Here is a 9,188-nt window from a genome sequence, read left to right as displayed (position 1 = left end):
CATTAACATTACTGTAAGTTTTATATAAAAGGTAACAGTAAATCCTGTTCTCATCACAAGGAAAAAAATTTTTTTCTTTTTTTCTAGGCTGGGGTGGGTCATCACCGCAGCACTTGGGCTTTTTCTAGTTGCAGAACACAGGCTTAGTTGTCCTGTGGCATGTGGGATCTTAGTTCCCCAACCAGGGATTGAATCTATGCCCCCTGCATTGGAAGGTAGATTTTTAACCAGGGAATTCCCCCCAAATTTTTTCTGTTTCTTCAGTTTTGTATCTGCATGAGATGATGGATGTTCACTAAACTTACTACAGTCATGATTTCAAAATATAAGTCAAATCATTATGCTTTATACTGTAAACTTACACAGTGCTGTATGTCAATTATATCACAAAACTGGAAGTAAAATAATAATAAAAGAAAATTCATCACCAATGAAAGTATGGATCTATTTTTGAAATCTTATTTCATTCATTTATATATCTAATCCTATGCCAGTAACAGTGTCTTGATTAGTGTAGTTCTGTAGTAAGTTTTGAAGTAAGACAACTATAGTGGTTTTGAGTGTATAGCTTTTATAAATTTTAGTTGTATGTTTTTTAATTGTTTCTCTAGTTATTATATTATTTATGCAGACTTAATCACAATCTACTGGTATTGCCATTTACCAGTCTAGTGAAGTATAAAAAGCTTACCTTTTATATTCCTTTTTTCTCTGGGAGATCTAGTTGTCTTAAATATTTCTTCTATGTACGTTTATACCTGCATTAATCAGTATTATGATTTTTGCATCAACCATCAAACGTAATTTAGAAAATTCAGGAAAAGGAAAATCTCTTGTACTTACTTACCTGTAGTTTTGCTTACCATATTTTTCCATCCTGATGAGATTCATTCATTTATTGTTTTTCTATTTGGAGAACTTCTAGTCATTCTTTTACAGTATATCTGCTGGCAACAAATTCTCTTAGTTTTCTCTCACTGGAGAACATCTTTATTTCCCATTTGCCCCTGAAACATTATTTTCACAGGGTATAGAATTCTGGACTGGTTAATTCTTTTCTTTCAGCACTTGAAATCTGTTTGCCACTTCCTTCTGGCATGCATGGTTTTTTATGATAAATCTGCTGTCCTTCAAACTGTTTCCCCTCAAAAGTAGGGTGTCATTTTCTCTGGTTGTTTTCAAACTTTTTGTTTTCAGTTTTCATAATTATGTAGATTTCTTCGAGTTATCCTGATTGTTATTCAGCTTCTTGAAAATGTGTGTTGATCTCTCTTGCAAGCCCTTGGGAAGTTTTCAACCATTATTTGTTGCAGTACCTTTTTTGGCTCTCTCCTTTTTCTCCCTCCTGGAAGTCTGATAACTTGAATATTAGATTTTCAGGGACCCACAGGTCCTTAAAATTCAGTTCATTTATTTTTTTTAAAGTCTATTTCCTGTTGTTCATATTGGGCATTTTTTATTGTTCTACCTTCAAGTTCACTGATTATTTCTGATTACTGTGTCTTGTTGAGACTATTCATGAATTTTTTTACTTATTTGGAGGTTCCAAAATTTCCATTTGGTTCTTTATATCTTTTTGCTCACTAGAGCATTTTCATTATGCCTGCTCTAAAATCTTTGTCTAATAATTCCAGGAGCGCTATCAGCTTACTGTTGACAGGTATTAATTGCATTTGAAATGTAGTTTGAGATCTTCCTTGATCTTGGTACAATGAGTGATCTTAGATAGAAATCTGGATAGTTTCATATTATGTTCTGAGATTCTGAATCTTATTTAAATGCTCTGTTCTGCTAACTTATCCTTGCAATGCAGAAGTGGTGAGTTGCTCTCTTGTTACTATCAGGTAGAAACAGAAGTCCAGGTTGCCCAGTTAGCCTCCTTGGACACCCAAGGAAAGAGTTCCTCATTGCTGCCGGGCTAACATTAAAGTTCTGGCTCTTCAGCAAGCTTCAGCTAATACTTCTCTAGCGGGAAAGTGGCGGAGTGCCTTGTTACTGCTCCCCACAGCTTCATCACCACTGGACATTGATAAAAGTCCTTAAAAGTTCTGACTCAGCGTCTTCTGACATCTCAGTCAAGAGGGGGCAATGCCCTGTTACTGCCAGATGGGAATGATAATCCAAGCTCTTTTCTCACCATCCTGGTAGGAGTTTGGGGCACTTCATTGTAACCTCACAAGGGTGGAAATCTAACTCCCCACTTGGTCTTTGTGGCATGGGTTGGGGTAGGGTGAGTTTCTGTGGTGTTTGGCTGGAATAGAGTGGTTATTGTCTAAAAGTTTTCTGACTTGCTCAGCTACCTCTTTTCTGTTTCTTTGGCTACAGGAAGCAGACTTTTCGTGGAGTGTATTTTTGTCTGTTACCCATTGGAGTTTCCTGGTTCCAACTCCTTCAGCTCCAAGTCTGGCACCTTTGAGGCAAACAGAAAATCCAGAGAGCTCATTATGTTGTTCTTTGGGTCACAGTTCCGTAGCAGGTCAGCCTTCTTCTCTCCGCCTTTCCGAGTGTCCTATGCTTGTCTGTTGTTGTTTTAATTTTTTGGCTGCACTGGGTCTTTGTTGTAGCACACGGGCTTCACTGCAGCAGGTAGGCTCTTCCTAGCTGTGGTGTGTGGGGGCTCCTCTAGTGGTGAGTACAGGCTCTAGAGTATGCAGGCTGAGTAGCTGTAGCACAAGGGCTCACTAGTTAGGGTGCATGGGCTTAGATGTTCTGCAGCATGTGGGATTTTAGTTCACTAAACAGCCATCGAACCCACATCCCCTACATTGGCAGATTCTTAACCACTGGACCACCAGGGAAGTCTCTCTTATGCTTGCTTTTTATGTATATAATGTGCAGGGTTTTAGTTGTATTCAGTAGGAATAGAGAAATGTACACCTATTCTATATTTCTGGAAGCAGAAGTCCATTTTTTTTTAATTTTTAATTTTGAAATAATTATAGATTTACAGGAAGTCATTAAGATAATACAGAGAAGCCCCATGTACACTTCACCAACTTTCCTACAATGGTTGTATCTTACACAACTGCAGTTCCATATAAAACCCAGGAAACTGATACTGTGGATGCATGTGTATAACTCTCATTCATGATATGTAGCCTTGTGTAACCACTACCACAATAAAGATACAGGATTATTTCACCACCACCAAGCTCTCCCTCATGATACCCCTTTACAGTCATTCTCGGCTGCCCCATCTCCACTCCTAACACAATCCCTAACCCTTTGCAACTACTGATTTGTTCTTCATCTCAATAATTTTTGTTATTTATTTAGATGGAATCATGCAGTAGATGCCCCTTTGAGACTGGCTTTTTTCACTCAGCATACTGCCCTTGAGATACATCCAAACTGTTCTATCAAAGTTCATTCATTTTTATTGTGAGCCATATTCTACAACCCATACATTTTTAAAACACCTAGGTAATCACTGTATTTCAGAAAGAGCAGCTTTCCTCATCTGCCTGGCAGGATAGCTACATCTCTAAATTCATGACTGGGGATCTTCCCTGGTGGTGGTCCAGTGGCTAAGAATCTGTCTTGCAATGCAAGGAATACAGGGTCGATCCCAGGTCAGGGAACTAACATCCCACATGCCTAAGCCTATGTGGTCTGGAGCCTGTGCACAACTACTGAGCCTGTGCACTGCAACTAGTGAGTATGTGCACCACATGAGAGATCCCACATGCTGCCAACTGAGACCTCATGCAGCCAAATAAACAAACGTATTTAAATATTTTTAAAAATTTAACTCATGATTAGCGAGTTCCCTGGTGGTCTAGTAGTTAGGATCAGCTCTTTCACTGCTGTGGCCCTGGTTCATTCCTTGTTCGGGAAATTTGAGATCTCATAAGCCATGCAGTGCAGTTAAAAAAAAAAAATCATTCATTTGTACATAGTGTGCTTTGTATGGGACAAAAAAGGACAGACACAATGGCCAAAGAACAATAACACTATACAAGCAAGGAAAAGTAGTTTTATAGAAAACTCAAGAACAAAAGGGTTGAATAGCAAAGAGCTGGTATCACTGTCTATAAAGATTCTTGAGAGTAGTTTCTAGTTTGTGGTAGTTATAACTTTTAAAAACAAGTTTGAGGTATGACTGACATAGAACACATATTATTCAAAGTATATAATTTTTAAACTTTTGACACACATATACACGTGTAACTGGAGAAGGAAATGGCAACCCACTCCAGCAGGCTTGCCTGGGAAATCCCATGGACAGAGGAGCCTGGCGGACTAAAGTCCAAGGGTTCACAAGAGTCAGACATGACTTAGTGACTGAACAACAACATGAAATCCCCCAAGTTCCCAAAGATTAACTTTTATACTCAGCATCTGCATAGACTTACTTAAAATACCTGGTTGCCTTATGACCATCAGAATTCTTTCATGCCCACCTGTCTTTAGTTTGCTTCCTGATAGCTGTGGCTTGCCTCAGCAATTCCCAACTTACTGTGACATTAGAACATGATTTCAGTGGGTTAATTCTACTTTATTAAAATTTAATGGGGGTAAATAGCATACTTAATACATTATTGGGCTTCCCTTGTGACTCAGCTGGAGAGAATCTGCCTGCAATGCAGGAGACCTGGGTTCAATCCCTGGGTTGGGAAGATCCCCTGGAGAAGGAAAAGGCTACCCACTAGAGCCTTTTGAGAATGGCCTGGAGAATTCCATGGACTGTATAGTCCATGGGGTCACAAAGAGTTGGACACGACTGAGTGACTTTCACTATACACCTGTAAAGTTATTACCACCAAGATAATAAAATGTCCATCACTGCCAACAGTTTAGCTGTTTGCTGCTGTTCCTCCAAAAGAATAAGCAGACTCTGCTTCAAGGTCTCGGTACATATCGGAAAGCCTGTGCCCTAAACATCTGCACAGCCTTCTACCAACCACCACTCCCTTCATGTCTTTCCCACAGACCTATTCCTTGCCTGCCATTCCCCATGCCCCTTACTGATGCCCCTTTTTCTTCATGGCACATACCATCTAACATTGGTATTTTTGTTTATTGTCTGACTCCCCCTTTAGAACATAAGCTCCAAAAGAGAAGAATTTTCTTTTACCATTGTGTTCCCACCACCGACAAGAGTGTCCAAACTCAGAGCAATATTACAGTGGCACACCCTAGGCAGGCTTTTCTAGCAGGAGTGCAATTTTTGTAGGGGGGTGGGGAGGGAGACTATGCTGCAAAGTGTGACATGTGGGATCTTAGCTTCCTGACCAGGGATCAAACCTGCACCCCTTGTACTGGAAACACAGAGTCTTAACCACTGGACTGCTAGGGAAGTCGCCTAAGCCCATCAGTACTACTTTCCTCTGATAGGCTCTTTTTTATCAGTCAGGTGGGTTCAGCTGCATGTGACAGAAAACTCAAGATAATGCGTGACTTCAATATTTACTTCTCTTTGACATAAAAGAAGTCTAAGGTAGGCAGAACATGGCAGCTCTTCAATCATTTAGGGACCTATGCTCCTTTTACCCAGAGAAGGCGATGGCAGCCCACTCCAGTACTCTTGCCTGGAAAATCCCATGGACGGAGAAGCCTGGAAGGCTGCAGTCCATGGGGTCGCTAAGGGTCGGACAAGACTGAGCTACTTCACTTTCACTTTTCACTTTCATGCATTGGAGAAGAAAATGGCAACCCACTCCAGTGCTCTTGCCTGGAGAATCCCAGGGACGGGGGAGCCTGGTGGGGTGCCGTCTATGGGGTCGCACAGAGTCGGACACGACTGAAGTGACTTAGCAGCAGCAGCTCCTTTTACCTTGCTAATACCATCTTTAGTAGACAATTCATGGTCCAAGATATTGCCTGCATTTCAAGCAAACATCATATATCCACATTCCTGTCAGCAGAAAAGGACAGAAAAAAAGACATGTTCTCTCTTGCCACATGGCCTCACCTAGTTACAAGCTATGGGGAATGTGCTACTCATTGCAGATGGCCATGCATCCAGGTAAAAATTCGATGTTCTCTTGTTAAGGACAGTAGGAGGTACCAGGGTGAGCAATCAGTATGTCTAACTGCCACCCTAGGCTCTACTGTTTTTCTTCTTTTTGACCTCTTTACATGGTTCTCTCTCCAGCAGAGGCCTGAGACTTAAAGAGGGTGAAGAGGAGAGAAATACAGCATTTGATTATAGAGGTAAAATTCTTTGTCCTTTTACTTCTATATTCTTTCAATAACCATCCCTCAAAAGTAGATGTGATGTACAGGCAAAGAGGAGGGCAGGACGAAGAGACTTGTTTCTAAGGGTCACTGTGAAAGCTAAGCACTTATAAAGGGCTTTGAGATCTTGGCCTTCTGCGCTGAGTTCAAAGTCTCATCATTAGATAAGGACGTAAGTCATCTTATGGGCTTTTCTTAATTGACAGCCAGGGAAAGATACTTACTCAAAAGGAACAAGTATGGAGAAACTGGACAATCACCTGGTAGATGATCAAAATTACTCTTATCAACAAGGGGGGATGCCTATGTGCCTGCCTACAGATATGATATCCCAGGGATACAACTGAGGACATGTACGCAAATGCAATCATAAGGAGACATCAGGCAAACCCAAAGTGAGGCGTGAGGAATATTCAACAAAAGATGGTGAGATAAACAAAAGATGGTCATAAAAGACAAAGAGAGGCTGAGGAACTGTTTTACATTAAAAGGAGACTAAAGAGATGTGGCCCGAAAAAAGGATAGGAAAGGGGAAAAAAAACACAAGGACAAATATGAAACATGGTTGGTAGATTAAATTATTGAATCAAGGTTGATAACTAAAACCACAGTGTGTAAGAGAATATATTTATTCCTAGGAAATACACACTTAAGTATTTATGGTAAAGGGCATGATATAAACAATTTACTCTCCAATGGTTCCAAATAAAAGAGAGAGAGAGAGAGAGCAGAGGGCAAATAATAAAGTGAATGAGGTGAAACGCTAACAGCTAACAAAAGGTGATGGGTGATACTGGTCAAAGGATAGATTAATGTTGCTTGTGTAGTTCAACTTTTCTGTAAGTGTGAAATCTACCACCCTGACCCTTAAGGATTTCCCAAATGGATCAGTGGTAAAGAATCTGCAGGAGACAAGGAATCGATCCCTGGGTCTGGAGGACTCACTGGAGGAAGAAATGGCAACCCACTCCACTGTTCTTGCCTGGAGAATCCCACGGACAGAGGAGCCTGGTGGGTTACAGTCTGTGGGGTTGCAAAGAGTGGGACATGACTGAGTAACTGAGCACACACCCTGACCCTTAAAGAGCAACAACAATAAACAACATACAGTTTATTTTATTCCTGCACTTGTCTGATGAACTATTCTAGATGCTGTATTTGATCCCGTGCCAGAAAGACTAACCTTTATGTTTTTCATTAGGAAAGAAAGAAACGTCTTCATTTAGTTAATGTTTATTAAGGTTTTCATGTAAACAATATACCAGGCAAGTCTTTGGGACACTTCTGTCATGGAAATCTAAGGTCAGCCAGGCTTTTTCCTTCTGTTCACCTAATGAAAGAAACCATCTGACTGAAGTTATGTAAATGGAACACACACTTAATCACCACTGGACTTTTTCCATACAGGATGACCAAGTTAGCCTGCAGCTCTATGTAAGGATCCCATTTCTCATGCAGCCTGAAATTCAGGGGCCTGGCATGCGGACACACCATTAAAGCCAGACAGCAGACCATGACGACACCTTGGACTTTAACTGCCCTCCTCATAGCTTTGGATCTGCCCGTAGAGAAGGAAGCAAGTATGTTATCCCACATTGACCCTAATTTCTTCAGTTGGTATCTAGTAGATTCTGGTCTGCACTTATACAGATGCTTCCATCACAGCTGACTCATATTTTAGAATTAAAACAAGATGTCTAAAGGCATAAAGCAATAGCACCAAGTTTACGCCTTTTACAAAGGAAACATCTGATAATCATTCATTATAATAACAGTTTGCCCTAGGAGTTAATAAAATTTAAAAGAAAGCCTTTAGAATTATTTATTCCCACTTTTGTTCCCTGTTAAAACTTCTAAGTTATCATATTATTTTCCTGAAACTCTGTAGAACACTTATTTCAAAGACTCTATAGAAATGTTTCTAGAGTAGATATTCAACCCTAAAAACATACTGTGGAAAAATCTTCCTTTTAGGAAAACCTGGGTTGTTCCTAGTATCTGAGACTATTTTTAAAAACCTAAATAGATACCTGTGGGCTTCCTGTGTATCCACAGGCTCTATACCCTGCACCTGACAGAGCCATCCAAACCACAAACTTGCTAAGTCACATATAAGCTCAAATGGCATAGTTTTCCCTAATAAATCCTTAAGTCTACAGAAGATTTTCAAAACAAATGTAAGCTATAAAAGACACACAAACTATCAATTTCTGAGACTTAAGTCCTCCTTAAAGAGATGTGACAATAAAAAAACTAAAAAGCAACAAGTAGTCCTGACAAAGGCTCAGACTAAGAAGCTGACTTAGCTTCTACGGAGGCTGAGCATAGAGATCATCTTGCTGAAAGAATCTAATCTCTTTCTAATCTCATTTACCTAGATATGGTGGTTTATTTGCCTACATTAGCTTTTTTTCAAAATATTCACAAGTTTCTAGGAAAAAAGCAATCAACCCATCGTCATTTAAATTTCTAGCTACAAATCTTTTAAAAATTATAAACACACATGCATATATACAGCTATATTCTTGAGTATAATAGATCCTAAGACAGAGCTTGCCAAACCCACTGAATAATCAAAATTTCTTAGGGAGCTGTCTCGAAAGACAAATTTCCAAAGCCCAAACCAGATATGTAGAATCAAAATCTGGGATCTTTTTTTAATCTTTATGTGAATTTGTTACAATATTTCTTGTCTTATGTTTTGATTTTTTGGCCGCAAGGCATGTGGATCTTAGCTCCCCGACCAGGGATTCAACCTGCGCCCCTGCACTGGAAGGGAAAGTCCACTGGGCCACCAGGGAAGTCCCCAAATCTGGACTCTTTACTTTGGGAAAGGTCTTCCATAATTCTGATCACCAGCCAGTTTGTAAACTGTTGGTTTAGGGCACCCTCTGCCATAGCATCATGTTTAACAATAACCTGAGAGGGCAAAGGTGGATTGTTTTGTTTTTTCAATAGAGAATGATTCAAAATCCAACAGATACAAAAAAGCGGCAAACCTTTCTCAT

At 40.0% G+C, this 9,188-nt stretch overlaps 1 long non-coding RNA gene across 1 annotated transcript; it reads left to right on the top strand.

Moving 5' to 3' along the window:
• Window positions 1-793: 793 nt before the first annotated feature.
• Window positions 794-7,299, top strand: LOC138425822 (uncharacterized). Its single transcript, XR_011251413.1, has 3 exons — window positions 794-2,476; window positions 6,098-6,156; window positions 7,053-7,299. It is a non-coding gene; the product is annotated as an uncharacterized lncRNA (long non-coding RNA).
• Window positions 7,300-9,188: the final 1,889 nt, after the last annotated feature.

The sequence above is a fragment of the Ovis canadensis genome, chromosome 20 (genome assembly GCF_042477335.2).
Source record: "Ovis canadensis isolate MfBH-ARS-UI-01 breed Bighorn chromosome 20, ARS-UI_OviCan_v2, whole genome shotgun sequence".
Classification (NCBI taxonomy): Eukaryota; Metazoa; Chordata; class Mammalia; order Artiodactyla; family Bovidae; genus Ovis; species Ovis canadensis.
Note: the sequence above shows the minus strand (reverse complement) of the source record. Positions and strands in the feature narration are given on the sequence as shown.